The sequence below is a fragment of the Accipiter gentilis genome, chromosome Z (assembly GCF_929443795.1).
Source record: "Accipiter gentilis chromosome Z, bAccGen1.1, whole genome shotgun sequence".
Taxonomy (NCBI): Eukaryota; Metazoa; Chordata; class Aves; order Accipitriformes; family Accipitridae; genus Astur; species Astur gentilis.
Genome location: NC_064919.1, coordinates 37,115,559 through 37,132,755, shown reverse-complemented (window position 1 = coordinate 37,132,755; position 17,197 = coordinate 37,115,559). Strand labels below are relative to the sequence as shown.

At 44.1% G+C, this 17,197-nt stretch overlaps 1 protein-coding gene across 6 annotated transcripts in view; it reads right to left on the bottom strand.

The window, feature by feature from the left end:
- MEGF10 (multiple EGF like domains 10) overlaps nucleotides 1-11,284 on the bottom strand; it is a 107,461-nt gene extending 96,177 nt beyond the window's left edge. For 2 of the 6 annotated variants that reach the window (XM_049796460.1, XM_049796465.1), the window contains exons 1-2: nucleotides 11,235-11,284; nucleotides 8,713-8,939 (exon numbers count right to left, since the gene is read on the bottom strand). The gene's annotated coding sequence lies outside the window, so the exon portion shown is untranslated. Of the gene's footprint in view, nucleotides 1-1,316; nucleotides 1,378-6,289; nucleotides 6,309-8,712; nucleotides 8,943-11,234 lie in introns of those variants that run through there. The other 4 variants (XM_049796461.1, XM_049796463.1, XM_049796464.1 and 1 more) reach the window with 4 other exon arrangements.
- Nucleotides 11,285-17,197: the final 5,913 nt, after the last annotated feature.

Genomic DNA, 17,197 nt, shown 5'->3' with positions numbered 1-17,197 from the left:
GTCTATTACAGAGCTGGCAATTCAGCTTTTTTCTAAAAGAAAATTTAAGAATCTATTAAAAGAGGCCAATTTTTCTGACTTTGGTGGAGGCAGGTTTGGGATAGCTGGACAACACAGACGTGTACATGTGTTCACAGATCCTACAATGCACAAGAGATCTGTGTTCATGCACCTCACCTCAGTTACTCTGGAAGTCACTGATTTCACTTGAGTTAGTCCTGATTTACTCAATGCAAGTAAGAAAATTGGGGCCCTCTGTTCTCTTATGTCTTTTATTTTAAAAGACATTAAACTAGCTAAAATTAATTTATAAAAAAAACCAAACACATTCTTTGCACAGAGCTAAAACCTTCATGAAATCTATCCCTCAATTTAAAATACGTATTTCAATCTCACTGGCCTTCAGAAACAGTTGTTATTTACAATATCAGTCGGGTGAGGAAGAAAAAAAAAAGAAAAAAAAAGATTAAAAGATCAAGTTACTCTTCACTTCCAAACAAGCCCAGCCACAGCTGTACATCAGCTTCCGAGCAACTGCTCCACAAACACACAACAGGGCTTCTGTCTTCCCACAGGGTTTGCTCGGGTCACCCGCATGTGGCATGGATTAAAGCAGCACTAAAACTCCATTACAGAGCAGGCGGAGCTGTGAGTGAAACACACAAGCCGGCGGTGCCGCTGGTAAATGCCCCCGTCCTGCACTCTGCCCCGAGGGGTCTCACCCAGCGCCCAGAGGAGCCCACGCACAGCTCTCGCATGGTCCACGGCCGGGGCGGAAAAAAGGTCCCAAGCGATTTTCTCTACTTTTACGTTTTCACTTTCTAAGCAGAATGAAGTAGGAGGAAAGGAGACAAGTATGTTAAGAGAGGTTTTTGTAGGCAAAAAGAGGATGGTGTAGAGGCAGCCTATGATTTTGGTGGTGATGGAGCAATGGAGTCAGGCAGCCTGTGCAAACTGTGAAATTTTCTTTAGAAACACCGCTGTCAAATCTGAAAACCAGAGGAAGGCGCAGTCCCCGTGTCGAACACCTGAGTACATGGTGCAGAGTATCCCCGTACAGGGATGCCCCCTCAACCCACTGGAAAGGCAGAGCTCATGCCTCAGCGCCCAGGCAGGCTACAGCCGGAGCGACAAAGCCCACACGAAGCCCATGCCCTGGCCAAGGTTTAAGACATCCGTCCCCTGCACAAGAAGGGAAGGAAACAGTTTTTATCAGGGCTGTTATAATCAGTAGACAAACAGCCTTCCTGCACCTCAGCAGGCAAGCAAAACAGCCAGCAAGGCCGGGGAGGTAGATTTTTTGCTCCTGGACTTACAGTTCCTTTCTTCACAAACAGGACATTGAGAAACTCCAGATTGTTATGTATTTCTTCTTTCCTATGGGTCATGCCAGGAAGACAACACCAGTGCAAAGCAGCAGCAGTCGCCATCTGGCCGCTGGTGCCCAGATCTTTGTCATGGCAGGAAAAAAATAAATTTCTTAATTAGCATTGTTATGCATAAAAAGCAATCATGTGGTTAAACAGATTCCATTTAAATAAATAAATAAATAAAATAATTATGATGATATGATAATAATAATGATAATGCACTGCAGCCTGTGAAACACTCCTCAGCTGCAGTATATCACAAACTCCCACCAACAGGCAAAGCAACACCACCCTGAGGGAATAATGGCACCAGGCATTTTATTCTTCCTCTCTTCCATGCTCTCCAACCAACACACAGCCAAGGTGGACAGGTATTAATCAGTTAACTGCTTCACCTTTGCTGCTTCGAGGAATGTGGCCTTTGTCTGGGAGAACAGACTGGGAAGTCTCTGAGGAAGAACTGCCCAGGGTTTGTGGATATTCACTTGTTCACTCACAAAGCACATGAGAACTCAGAAAGCACCTGAGTAACCGCCCTAGAAGCAGCATCACAAAATTCGGGGCAAGTGGGACAATGGTACAAATTGGCAAATGGGACTTGCATTTAGGAATCCACAAAAACTCTGTTTACACTTAAATGCCTGTTTATTCCTACTACAATTACCCAGATTTTCTGTGAAAGTAAACACCACTCTACAGAGAATATAAACTAAGACTTGTTGAACACAACTGACAAATCTCCTTCCCATCTTTCCATGAAATCTTCCTGAGGTGTTTAGAATCCTGGAAGTCTCCTAGTTCCATCATAAAAACCCAAAATTTCACAAGTTTCAAAGTTCCTGTATTTTAATGTCACTGAATACAGTAATTTGGACACTTCCAACGTATCAGAAAACACCAAAAGCATGGGAGGACCTGACAACATCGAACAGGACCGTGACAGCTTACATCATGAGAGAGAGCGACACCTATACCAAACCATACATAGCAGGCAAGAATCATACAGCACCATCTCTGTGTTAAGCCCTACCAATAATTTTTAAAATACATACTCAAATGTTCTTGTCTTTTGTGGTCCCAAACCCAAACATGGTACAGGAGGATGCGATTTGAACACTAAAGCACACCTGCAACATGAGTTCATTGGTACAAATCCAAACATTAGTATTTGGAAGTAATACTTTCCTTTCATTGAGTAAAAGGGCCACATGTAGAGATGTGATTTCAGATTTGGGGAGGGTGTTTGCTTTGCTGTCTTCAGGAGACAAACAATATGCTGTTTCACATGACACACACTTTTAGGACATTCATAGTGACATTACAATTGAAGAGATTCTTATGCACAAAAGAGATTCTTATGGAGGGTGTTTGCTTTGCTGTCTTCAGGAGACAAACAATATGCTGTTTCACATGACACACACTTTTAGGACATTCATAGTGACATTACAATTGAAGAGATTCTTATATGGATAATTAAAATCCACTGCTGTCAACGAGGCTGTGCCGAGGCCTAGAAACATCCTTTAATGGCAGCACATACAGAAATCACAAGCATAATTTCCATAGTGCTTGCACGAGAAAAGGAAATCCTAACTTCTATGCAATCTGGCACCCTTCTAATGCAGTTTAAAAAAAAATTAATAAGTAGCGATCCTTTTCTTGAGGACTGTTTGAAAAAAAAACAGCCCGTCTAGCCCAGCTTTACCCTCAACAAGTATTTACTCACCTGACCTACCCAGAGACATCACTGAATTTCTTAGACTGACAGCTCAGTCTCCCTCTGACACCAGCTGGGCTGTATTCTCAGTATTTCTTTCTACTAAAAAGATTTACTCAAACATGTAAGGTAAACACTGGAGGAAGAAGCTGGTCAGGAGTCTAACTATGCCAACCTTGCTCCCCAAACCAAACACCTGTTTTTTTCTGAGGAGCAGTGAGACTCTTCAAGCACACTAAGGTAAAAGAACGAGCAACAACCACAAAAAAAAAATCCAAGTGTCAGGGCAAAATTGGCTGGGATTTTTACTGACATGTAAAATTCAGACAAAACCATTAAGCTCTGTAGTTTTGATCCTCAAACACAAGCAACTTGGCATAAAAAGGAATTTGTGAGCAGAACTGCCAAGTTCATACAGAGACTGCAACAACTCCTCAGAGTTATGTTTTTGGAGCGAGGGGGGTGAGGCTGGCCCAGGGGGAGGGGAAGGGCTGGCTGCCTGGGGCAGACTCTCAGCACATGCTGGATGGAGCAGGACTGAGCTTGGCCCTTCGTTGGTGCATGAGAGAGTAACAAAATCACTAGCTCTTCAGGCACTTGTATGGTGTATTTAAATAGAGCTACCAATATACCATTGCTCCATGATTTATAATTTCTACCCCAAACACAAGATACAGCCTGACCCTCTTCAGATTAATTCTTGATGACACAAAATTCTTATATAGGCATAAGTAATTTTGGTGATAGTGTCTCCCAAAAGTATAGACGAAAAACCCTCCAAAGACAAGCATAATGATGGAGAACTGAATAAATTAAAAGATGAATTATTTAATACTCTGTCACCAGCTGCAAAAAATGCTTTCTGTTCCTCTTTGCACTTCAAAAGCTTCTCTAAAGGAAAATATTCACTGGTAAAGTGTAAACAAACTAGGAAAATGTGTCAGTATAAATAAAACACAACTGCAGAATATGAAATAATTTTATATTTTTAATTTCTGTATTCTGAAAGTGTTAACAGAGCAAAATGAAAAAAAATATTTGAACCTTTGTGGAATTAAAGAAATTGAACTAACTGGTGCTTTGTTTTTAAACCAGTACCAATATACCAACAAACAGGCAGACCGCTCCATAAATTATGTGCTTCCCTTAAGTGAAGTATTTAGGAGCAAATATCACTCAAAAGCAAACACTAGTTTAAGAAGGACCTCAAGAAAAAAGAATAAGAGAGGGAAAGAGGAGAGAGGAAGAAAAAGGGGGGGGGGGGGGGAAGGAAAAAAATTAAAAGGAGAAAAAAAATATAAAAAAGGGAAAAATATTTTTAAAAAGTAATGTACAGCAGTAGCTAGGGAATGAGGCCAAAGCGCCTTTGCCAGGTGTGGTCACCAGTGACTCCGGTCATCACTGGGTGCCAAATCCTGTGCACTAGAGAAGACAATCCAGCCCTCAGGGCAGCAAAGGCGAAACAGTTGTTTTTAAGCAAATACATTTCTAATTGAAGAGCTTTCCACTCCAGCTGCTGTATCCTATTTTTTAAGTAGATTTACAATAGCTGACGCAAGTCAAGTATGCTGCCTTTGGGGCCAAGATTGCTGCAGCTTACAAGTTGTCAGGGACATTTGGAGTATCAAGTGCTCTGATTCTTGCCGGTGGGCTTCAACCCTTTGAAGATGGTTTGTCAGTCACCAAACAAATGCTTCCCACAACCACACATAAGCTTTATTTGTGCTGAAGTTCCAATGATCATAACACGTGTGTGTTGGCAGATCAGTGCAGTTCAAAATTTGTAAACACTTTAGAGGAAACTAAAATTCAGTTATACGTGCTCAAAAGCACACTGTAGGAAGCAATCTTGCAGCATGGAGCAAAGGAACTATAAGATCTACTTGGTCTGTTGACGCTCTGTCTTATTCCCACCATGTCTGTCCTCAGTGCTGTTACATGTTTTTTGCTGATTCCTGACAGCAACTTTCCAAAAATCATACACAAATCAATTATGTAATTTTGTACTTACAACTTAACTGGACCTTGGCGCACACACACATGCATGTACGCGCCCACACTCACATACATCTTTTTCTTCTTTTTTAACATGCAAGAGCTTCCACTGTATTCACATTTTCAGGGCCACCAAGCTTAGTCTGACTACTGGCTTTGGGAGGATCTGATGCCAGCCAGCCGTGCATAATGGCCTCTTTGTCTGGCTGTCACATGAACAGCGTTGTGTTACAATCATTGTCACTCTGGGCTTAAACCGCAAGGCATGCTTTCACACAAAATATTCACTTTGGGGGCTCTTTTTGGCAGAGCCCTGTGATTGAAACTCTTACGCTCTTCTTTAGTTAATCAGTTCAGCAATGCCGAAACTTTAAAAGTCAGGATTCAAAAGCTCCCATCCAAATCAACTGATTCTGAAACTTCCCTGTGGGTCACATGAAGAAAGGGACAAGTAACATAAAATAGCCATCATCTAAATCACTATGCATGAATCAACACCAAACTCAAGTGTTGAGCAACATAGTTAATAAAAATAGGCTGCCGTAGCACCAAAGGTCTGAATGAAGCCAACAATAGTGAAAACATAGAAAAAAGTTTGATTTAGTTCACCTTTGCAGTATGTGAGGTCAGAAGGATTCCAGCAGGGTAGTGGGATCCCCCTAAAACCCATTTTAGGAGAAGACAAGCACAGCATCACAGCTGCAAATTCCTCCCCTTTGTTCCAGCAGCTAACAATCTCGCTGTTCCCGCCTGCATCTACAATGCCAGGCAGATGCACTCTGTAGCCCTGATCTTTAGATATGAATTATTACGGTCACATCTGTGTGTCAAAACGAGACTGCGGCGTATAGCTTCCTCCAGCACGTGCTGGCTCCCCATGGGAAACCCCAACGCACGGGCAGAGCCGGAGCTGGGGAGCTCTCGGGCATCTCCCACACCCTAGGCTGGCACTGCTGCAGAGCTGCAGCGTGACTGCAGAGAATAGGCGGTGCACGGCACTGCCAGGTCCTCTGCGAACCACGGATGAGGATCTCATCATGACTTTTCCTAAGGCCTCTGACAGCAGAGTATTTCGTTCCAAGTAACAATTGGGGATGGGAAAAATCCCAAGTCAAAGTTATCTCCACCTTGAATATTTTTCTCCTGTACTTCAGAAAAATGTCTGCAAGGTAAAATCATGTCCACAAGACAAATATGAGTAACTTACCAGGTGACAATGTTATTACTTGCTGTATAAATCCTTTAAATTCACCAAGTACCCCCAAAAAGTCCTGAAAATTAGAGAAGATTACTCTATAGAAGAAACTTCAAAAGATGCTGTGAACACGCTAAACTCACTGAAACCCTGCACAGATGTCTTTGTTTTCATTGATGAAAAATATTCTCCTAGGGCTAAGACCAAAGTATGGTAAGAATGACATCCTCTGCCCTTACTGTTTCTCTGAATCATTTTGTGCTGCACTTGTTTGTCTCATACAGTTACATGGAATACAGCACTACTCACTTTGAAGAGGGCTTACAGGATCTACCCTTGAAGGAGATAAGCGTGATGTGGCAAAAACTTACAGCGTAATGCTTGCGATGTACAGAAAACTTTACAAAGCAATGGCTTCTTTCCAAAAGAAATGGGGGTATGCATGGGACAACAAAATACCAGCTTGCTTATTGTTTTCTGTCCAGTTGATTTTTCCTTCCTTTGCTGTCCATCTAAGTAACGTATCTTCTGCTAAACTCTGGTTTGGCATTCCACCCTGCTACTGCTCATAGACGTGTCGGTCACCCTGAACACACATTATCTCTCTCTTGACCATTTTTCTTTCTTGAGCAGCCTTGACCAGCCCTCCTTTCATCTCTACATCCTCCACCACTGTTTTGAGCACACCCTCCCAGACCAGCACTGTCCGTGAGAGACACCATTGGGCTGGGTCAGGGCCCCCCAATCTCATGTCTGGACAACTTCACGCACACCACAAACCCCTGCTGGTCTTCTCTTGCCCAGCCTGACAAATCCACCTTCTGCCTTGCCTTAATGTCATGACTCCTCTGAGCCTCCCCTTGCCTTCCATGGTCTCTTCCCATGCCCAACATTTCTGATACTTAAGAAGATGTTGACCTCTTCTTTGGCAGAGCCATGGTACCAGCCCTCATTGGTAATATACTGGTGTTTCAGAGAAGTAGTTCTACACTGTCTCCTATTTGAAGACTCTCACCTGAAAAAATTTCTCATTAATCCCTTTAAACATTTTAAGTTCCATGATTTTTGATTAATAATAATATGACTGTGGCTTGACAGCTCTTTTCATTATTTCATTGTCCTTCCTTATTTCCTTTTGTCTTTTGTCTTAAATTTTGGATTATAAAGGCAAGATTATTTTTGCTATTGTTTTTGTGCTGTTGTACAGCTCCTGTGACTGGAGTGGTGGGACACTAGAGCCACAACCTACAGCTGTTAGTTCTGGTGTTTTTATTTTAAATAGAAGATACATTAATATGAAGTTTTTATATTCAAGTTTCTTTGCAAGAGTTAACTTGCATCTCAGTGTGTTCAACAAAAATAATTTGGTAGGCTTAGAAGAGTGTTCTTTTACACAGCAGAAGAAAGATTAAGTTTCTTTCCTGAGGTCACACAGCAAGTCAGTGTCAAAGTTAAAATTATGCTTTCTGGTTCCCAATCTATATTCTTTTGTTGTCTTGCACATCAAAAGGGCTCAGAATTAGTACCTCATTGCTGACTATGGGCTAATTTCTCTGACAATCGTCAGATACAAAACACAGATAAAACATGAAGAGCTGGCTGTCTACATTTGAATATAAACCTAATGTGTACATCCAAAGGCATGAACCACAAATCCTTACACAAGCAAAATATCAATTAAAGACCAGACAATTTGAATGGGTTAATTAACAAGAATGCTGACACAATCAATAAAGCTCTTCCAGTAAAGCCAATCCCTCTCCAGAATACTACTCCTATTTTTCTGACAGATGGCTTTAGGTGATACATACTCTTTTCATAAGAAAAACATTTGGAATATCAAGACACAGATTTTTCTCATACATGAAAAAATAATGCAGTTTCACCTAAGTTCACAATATGCTGATTCTAGCATCTGTTTCAAATCTTCAAAGGGGAATATGAGTACCCATTACTGGGAAACTAATCTCTTAATATTAAAATTCAGCGTCAAATTCCATTGGTGACAATGAGTTGGTAACATAACTACTATATAGTGAAATCTGGTGCCACTGGCATCATTCACCAAGGAAGACACTGCCTAATGGGAATGAGGATGTAAGAACTTTGGCTGTAACTCCACTACACCATTCCACTCCACATCTAAAGGAAGGCTTATAGTGGATTTTTAATGCTCTACAACATGTTCCATTTAAAAAATTAATATACTGGATCACATCCATGTTACAGTATTCTCTATGCAAGAATCAACATATCTTTGTTTTTACTAAAATTGTAGCACATATGCAAAGAACCTGTTTTATTTTTTTCCTTCCTCAAAAGCCACTTACTTCCCCTAATGAGAAATGAAAATGCTGAGACAAGAAAAAGGTATGTAGGGACACGGTGCAAAACTCCTGCCAAGTAATCTGAATATAAATTCAAGGGATCCTTACCAGCTGCAGTCAAAAGCCCACTCCAAATTCTGTTAGATGTTAATCAAACTTAAGTATGTTAGTGCACGGTTCCTGTGTTCTTTGCATAGATGAATTAACTGCTTCTGTTAAACCGCATTTGCTTCCCTAGGTGTATGCCCCCATACAGCAGAATACATCCTTTTGTGGAAAACGTGGTTCTGAGAGTCACCTGAGAACTGTTCACTCGGTCAAACTCTTCTGTTCACCTGCAGGGCAGAACAGCTCATTTAATACTGTAAACCCTGGACAGGTCCTCCCGGTGCCCACCCTCTGAGGACACAACCCCCCCACCTCCAGTCACATTTAAAGTGTTGGCATTAGCTATGCATTTTTTACCTAGAGCAGCTAAATGGTAAAAATGGTATACAAAGGGCTAAAGCACCATGCTATTGAGGCAAAGGCAGTACAGTTTCTGTCTACTGCGGCTGTCTGTGGGGAGTGGAAACTGGCATGCACAGCCCTGCCCATGGAGGACAGTGTAGACTCTGGACCATTTCACCACCTGATACTCAAAACGAGAACTCTGGTAAGTGATTTCCAGGGGAATTAAACAGATACAACCAGCTTACTTCACCCAGGTCACTAAGCAGCCAGTAGTTGAGAATTTTTTTGCAAGATATGGATTGTAATCAGTGAGCAAGACACAGAAAATTCATTGCAAATCCTGTGAAGTGCTCATCTTCTAGCACAGACTTGTAACGCTCCAGACTTAAAACTGCACCATCTTGAGAAGGCAAATGCAAAGCCATGCCATCTCCACACTATATTAACAATCAATACTAACATAACGCAACTGATCCACCTCTTGTGGGAGCCATACATGTTTAAATTTGATTGTATGACAAGGCCACGTGGTGATTACAGTTGCCTGGGTAAGAAAAAAATTAAATAAATTTTACTATATAAGGTCCCATGCTTTGATGCTGTGCAGGTGCATGAGTTATATGAGCAAACAAGTAGGAACTTGGGCCTGAATTACATTGTTTGTCCAGCTTAGTAAAAATCTGGAGCACACCTGCCCAGCTGGCCTTTTTGCCTTGAGATGGAAAATAAAATAGGCTTCCTAATACCATTTCATCTGCAGGGCCATTGAGTAGCAACTGAGACAGATAATTTGGCCACCCAGGCTGTTATTTGCCTAAATTCTCTCTCCAGCTCAGAAAGTTGCACACTCCCCTGCAATTCAAGAAGAACACTCATACCTAATTACATATGCTTTCCTCCTGGAATTGTGTTATTGGGCACAAATGCCACTTAGAGATGTTGACAAGAAAACTGAAGACTGAAGCCAGCTTTCAGTTTCAGTTCACATCTGACATGCTGCTCAGTCAAAGCATCTAAGACTTTTCAGCTTAGGTCTGTAGTTTATCTGCTGGGAAACAAATAATATCACTCTCCAGACTTGGAATTTTTTTTTTTTTTTTTTTTTTCTCTTCCAAGTTGCTGGATAAAAACATTTTTCCTAAATAGAGTCATTATGTTAATCTGCTTTCCAAACTGCCGCTGCCAAAACTCAACTACAAACCTGAGAAAGTATGCCGTGCAACATTATCAGTACTGACTGCATGTTCCAAACTGAGGTTTTAAACTCACTCCATAATCAAAAGTTAGTACTTGAGAAAAACTTCAGAGCTGTACACGATTCTGGGAAATACATGTCTGCTTTGACTACATTTAAATACTCAATGACTGGCAGCAACACTTAAGTAATGTGTAGGATTACCGAAAAGCCCTGCATTCCCAGCTCATTCTAGGAAAAGCAGCTGCTTATTTCTCCTAATTGATTTGTGCCCACATTTCCAGATTGAGCCTGCTTCTTGGCTGAAACACAAAATAGGAAATATTTACACTACTATGACTGTCGCCAAAAGAAAATCTGTACAGGATACCACACAACCGAGAATTTCTCTAGGCAGCTTCTGCTGAAAGCCGTGCGCTGGAACGAAGTCAAGTTATTAAACAGATGTGCATTTTCACGTGCAGGTCATGCTTATCTGCATGCATACACAAACATCTCTCCATCTCGGTATGTACCCTCGTGCCAGTCGCTCTTTAGGACCCACAAAAGCTTTCCGTGAAAGCGAACAGTGAGCTTTAAAAAAAGATCTTCCGCGCAAACCCTCGGCTCTACGGAGAGCCCGAACTGACCCGTCCCGGCTCCGGAGCGCTAGCGCGGGAGAGGGAGGCGATGCGAGCTGGGGAGAGCGAGCTGAGCCTTCCCGGAGCCCCGGAGCCGCCCCACCAGCCCGGTCACCCACCAGCGACAAGGCGGAGAGAAACACGCGCGGGCGCCTGGCCGGCGTGTCCCACCGCTGTCCCGGGGACACCTTTGCCGAGGGCAACCCCCGCTCCGCTCCGGGAGCGATGCCGCCGACCCACCCGGGATGCCGCCGCCCTGCCCCGCCGCACCCGCGACCGGCACCGCGGCTTCCCGGCGCCGCACCTGCGTGGCGCGGAGGGACGGGACGGGTCGGGTCGGGTCGGGTCGGGTCGCTGCCTACCTGTCCCACGGGCGCCCTCCCCGTCCGAGTGGGCGTCGGGAGCCGCCGCCCGGTGCCGCCGCCGCCGCCGCGCCGAGCGAGGGGCGGTGTGTGCGGCGGGGCCGGCGGGGCGCAGCCCCTCCTCCGCCCGGCCTGGCCCGGCCCGGCCCGGCCCGCCCCCCGGCCCCCGGCCCCCGCCCCCCGGCCCCCGGCCCCGCCGCCGGGGCGGGTGGTGGCGACCGAGCCGCGGCATGTAGGCGCGACGGACGGACGGACAGACGGACGGACGGACAGACACTTGACCCCTTCGACGCTTTCCGGGCTGGTGTCGGCCTCTGGGCGCTCCCCGGCGCGGATGCTGCCTTCACCCCCCTCGCCCCGAAATAGCCTCCCTCCAGTCGCTGGCGGGCAAACTGAAAGCTGCGTCGGGGCCTCAGCGGTCATGTCGTTCAGCCCGGTGAAGGATGGGTACCTACCCTGCAGGTGACCGAGAAATAAAATCGTCAAAGCTCCTTAGGTCCCGTGTGCGGGAGCTGGTCCTAGGCTCCGTCAGGAGACCCAAATCCACAGAAGAACAAACGTCATGTGCTCCCCTCCGGTACTGCTTGAGAAAGGAAGGGCATCATTACTTTTCCACATCTATACATTTTTGCGTATGTGAGTGGAGATACTTGGTATTCCCCAAATATTTCAGGTAAATCAGACCTGCGAGCCTGCTTTGGTGCATCATGGAGCACGGGAAGGAAAATGTTTTCTGAAACTAAGCAACCGCTACTTGTGTCTTTATACAAAGGAGCGCCCAAAAGAGACTGGCAGGTGTCGAGTGTCGTCCGTCCCTTCCCCCCGCCCTTGTAACACAGCCTCTGCACGGTAAACAAATGTTAGCATGTTTCGAACATGCAAAGCGATCATAAATAATGAGGACAGTAGCTAATCTACCAAATTAGCTTTTGCAAAGGGAAATCTGCCTTGCATAACTGCTAAATATTATTTCGCCTGTAGACGGAATTTTGCTCTTCGCACTTCACATACTAGGAAGTTGCGCCATTAAAGCATCTTTTTCTTTACAGAAAGGTTTTACTCTATTCTTTTTCTTCACAGTAGGTTTCATTGCTGCTGACAGCTCCGGCCGGGGTGCGACAGCAGCGCCCGGTTTGGGCAGGGCGGGAGGGGAGATGGGGCCGAGCGGGCGGGCGGTGCGGGGGGGTGTGGGGCGGGTTGGGCTGCGGCGGCATGTGCTGGAAAGCAGAGACACCTGCTGTCGCTGCGGGCCTCGGGGTCCGAGAAACTCGTTCAAGCACAGTCCGGCAGCTACACAGCTGTAATAGCTGTGGTACTCTCTGTAGATAACATCTTCGATTTACCGGGGAGGGGGGGAGGGGGGAGAATAACCCAAATTTTCTTGTCACATCTATTGCTAATCCCTGTAGGTAACCCTATCAAAACTAATGGCAGTTTTGCTCTGATCTCAAGACCAAATGATTAAAAAACACTAAATAGCACTAAGATGGTAAAGACCAAACAAAAAAAATTAAAATTTTCAAAGCTGATTCAAATTAAGTATCCTAATTACAGCCAGATTTTTTAAGGCAATACAGAACCGCATGGTAATTGTCTGTAAAAGGAGTTGATCTAGCCAACTGAAGATCACTGGCGTCGGTTGTATGCTTGCTGCTTAAATTTGGTTAACTTCATTACCTTTCACGCGAGCACAATCTGTTTTTCTCCCTCTCAATGTGTGTGCCTTAAGACTTACTAGTGTTTTAAAACACTACAGTTTCTCCAAAGCAGTAAGTTTGTAATTTAGTTGCACGTCACTGATCCTCCAGTTTTGGTGTCAGACACTCTCATTCTCAGATCCCCAGTTAACATATCAAATGAAGTTATGCCAATTGTATTTTAGTCCTTTTTGACGTCTCTTACAACTTGAAGAAGTTCCTCCCTGTTTCTTTTAATCATTTGTTCATCTGTAATGTATGCATAAAAATGTGAAATAGTAAGAGAATATATTTATATTTTTCATCCTCTTTTGCACCGAGAACAACATTCTTCTGTGAACTGTCTCATTTTCTTTAAGGGAAGTTGTAGAAGAATAAGGAACTATTTTAGAAGATTATGGCCCTCAGTGCTCATTTGAGGATAACTTCCTAGGTAGTACACTTGTCATGGAAATACACATACCACGTAGAAAATGAACAACCTTAACAACAAATGATGCAAAGAGAAGATGTTCTACCAGTTAACTGAATCACTTTTGATAAGAAGTTCCTTTGGGGGGGGGGGGGGGGTTTATGTTTTCAAACTGAACTCTCAAAATAGTCTGAAGCCAATAACCTTGTCTTACTATCAGGGTAAAAATTAGTTTAGAGATGCACAAGATAAAAAAATCGGGGCCAGAGCCACAATTATTTGCTTTGGAAGCCAACTTCCACATCTCTCCTCAGTCTAAAAGTCCACACTGTTCCCTGGTTATTTGGAACATTATTCTCACTGATAACAAATGGAGAACAAAGCGTATTTTCATTTCCACCATGCTAAACTGATCTCCTTAGTCAGACAAAGTTTAAAGGTTTGTTCAGTGAATATGCTCAAAAGCAATCTCAAATGCGATTCAAATGTCTCTATAAAAAATTATTAACCCTATAGAGGATCAAACATTATACTAAAATGCAGTCATCCCTAAAAGTTAAGCATCAAGTTATCTAGTCGTCTTTGCAAAGGGCAATTAAGCTTACCTGTGGTAAGACACCTGTCTTGGGATGGGGTGAACTGGCCTCTAAAAATGTTTGTCCATCACTACTGACTAGCCGTGACTTAGATTAAATAACTTAACTTTTAGACTGCAATAGGTGGCATGAGATGAAAGCCACCCTATGTTACGTCCTCGGGGATGTGCTACACAGCGTATCCAGATTGCTGGCCAGAAGCACACACTGAGTTGCAAAGACTTTCTATGAAGAAGCTACTATCAAAAAGTCATGATTCTCAACAATTAATTGGAGCAATCAGGAAGTAATTCCTGTTCTGAGTGCAGGAGAGAGCTACATATCTTGAATACCACGAGATGATAAAAATGCCTGACTTGTTAATGAAGCCTGAACACTCTTAAAAATTCTGAGGGCTACAGGACAAAGAATGACACTTACTATGTCTGCATTCTGCTATTACCACTAATGCTCTTTAATTCAGCCAATAAGTCTTAATTTCAAAACACTAAATGTTTTCAAATACTATGATGCCCATATGTGGTCCACATAATTTCTATGTAAGCATGATTATTTCTCCACAGAAGTAACACTTTAAAACAAGTAATAGCCAGTCTCACTGACTCCCTAAGAAAAATTAATTGTATGTTTATGTCTTTGATCTGGTTTCTCCGAGTATGGAAAACTTCTAAATTATCGTGTGGAACATGTGGATTCTAGACACTGAGTAGAAATCACAGGGGGGATTGTCTCTCACCATATCAGCATCTCAAGGCCTTCAAGTACACCCACAAGAGGTTATGAACACATGTAAGTGACAGGGGGTAGTAGTAAAGTTTCAAAAGGAAGAGCATAGGTCCAGAAGAGGAAAGGTATTAAACACTGTCTACTGAGAAAAAGAGTTATGTAAGCATAAAATATGCATGTATATAAATGGCACAGAAAGTGTTGTCTACAGCTATACCTATCCAATATTTTCCACCTTACCAGTCAAATTATTTGATCTGAAAATAACTAGATGTGAAAATAGATAGCATGACTGTCCTGGGTTCAGCTGGGATAGAGTTAATTTTTTACAGCAACCTGGGAGGTGATGGGGGGCGGGGGGGGGGGGGGGGGGGGGGGCATAGCCGGGGCAGCTGACCTGAACTAGCCCAGGAGCAATTCCATACCATGGGACATCATGCTCAGTATATAAATGGGGAGCGGGCCAGGGGGTGGTCTCTGTTTTCGGGGGGGGAAGTGGTGGAGCGTCGGGTCCCGCGTGGTGAGCAGTTGCACTGTGCATCACTCTTTCTGTATACTTTTTCATTAGCGCCGTTGTTGTAATTTCTTTGTGTTTGTCCCAGTAAACTGCCTTTATCTCAACCCTCGAGGTTCCAGTTTCTTTTTCTTTTTTCTCTCCTCCGTCTCCTCCCCATCCCACCGGAGGGGGGCGGAGGAGTGAGCGAGCGGCTGCGTGGTCCTTTGGTACCGGCCGGGCTGAAACCACGACAGTCCTTTTTGGCGCCCAACGTGGGGCAGAAGGGTTGAGATAAGGACAGATCTGGCCAGAGCGTGTTGAAACAAATTTGTCATACGCATTCCTTATACTAGATAAATAGATGTTAGTCACAACGCTGTTTCATTTGTTTACATGGTGGCGTTTTGTAAGCTCTTATATGCTCTATGTATTGCCTGTAGTTGCGTATCTCATCTCTGGGAGAGTGATTGGGATTATCATTTTGCTGTACTGGGCAATGTCGACTTGTGAAATGATTACATCACTGGTCATGAAGTTAAGCTGGTATCTGCATGAGGCAGTGATATAATTTCCATACTTCGGGCACCTTCTATCGGATTTTATTGGTAATTACACCCAATCCATGGGGAAGTCAGGGAGGGATACTTCCCCCTGTCCGTTCACCTTCCTTCTCTCCCTCCGACTAATTACAACAGCTTTTGAGAATTTTGAATATCCTTGGGATGCGCAAGCCAGTGTGCTGTTAGTGCTATGCTTCCTGAATATGTTTCAGGTCTTGTTTAGGGCTACAAAAAGGCTCTTTAAGAGGACCACCCAGAGAACTGCCCCAAAGCTGGATATTCAGAGGTGGCACGGCATGTGGGAGGAGGATAGGGGCAGGTTTCTAGAGAACTTCTCACCTCCAGTGGCTTGGAAGTTCACTCCCGAACAACTACAGAACCCTCATGAAGTGGTAGAATATTTGAAAGGAAAATGCTGTGGCTATTCCAAAGACGTACAACTCACTGCACTGTGCTGGGCCCTGGCCAGTATCTAGCAAACACTGCGTGATATTAGGCAGCACCCTCAGGGGAAAAGGGGGAAAAGATGGAAAACAGGGCAACAGGCAGCGTGGCTACCCCTACCCCGGCAACAGGCAGCGTGGCTACCCCAACCCTGGTGAGAGATACTGCAGCTAAAACAGAGAACCAACATGTGCCAGTATCAGTCGCCCCTGTACAGAAAAAGAAACACACAAAGAAATCAGTTCGCTTAGTGAGAGATGAAAGTGAACCAGAGTCATCATGAGAACAGGAGGAAGAGGCAGAACTTGAAATAATTCCCAATCTCTAACCCTGAGTGAGTTGTGTGACATGCAAAAAGATTTTAGCCGCCACCCAGGTGAGCACATTGTTACCTGGCTGCTCCGATGCTGGGATAGTGGGGCTAGTAGTATAAAATTAAAGGGTAAGGAAGCTAAGCAGTTGGGATCTCTGTCTAGGGAAGGGGGCATCAACAAGGTGATTGGGAGAAAAACACAAGTCCTCAGCCTCTGGAGGCGACTTCTGTTAGGTATGAAGGAAAGATACCCCTTCAAGGATGAAGTTACATGTCACCAAGGCAAGTGGACCACCATGGAGAGAGATATCCAGTACCTGAGGGAATTAGCTGTGCTGGAGGTGATTTATAATGATCCAGAAAATGTGCAGTCGCCCACAGATCCAGATGAAGTCCAATGCACACAACTGATGTGGCGGAACTTTCTACAAAGTGCACCACCAACATATGCCAACTCATTGGCAGTAATGTCCTGGAAAGGCGGCTATGGACAAATGGTGGATGAATTGGCTGTCCAACTCTGGCAATAGGAAGGAATTCTCTCTTCCTCCCTATGGGCCTGTGTCTTGGCTGTAGAGGAATTGCCTTTAGAGTTCCAGCAATTCAAAGTGGATCTGTCCTCCTCCCCACCTGTAGAGGCCCACATCGCAGCTATTGGGAGTAAGCGTTCCTCTGCCCAAGAGACAGGAGAGAGAAAGTACACACGATGGGCTAACCTG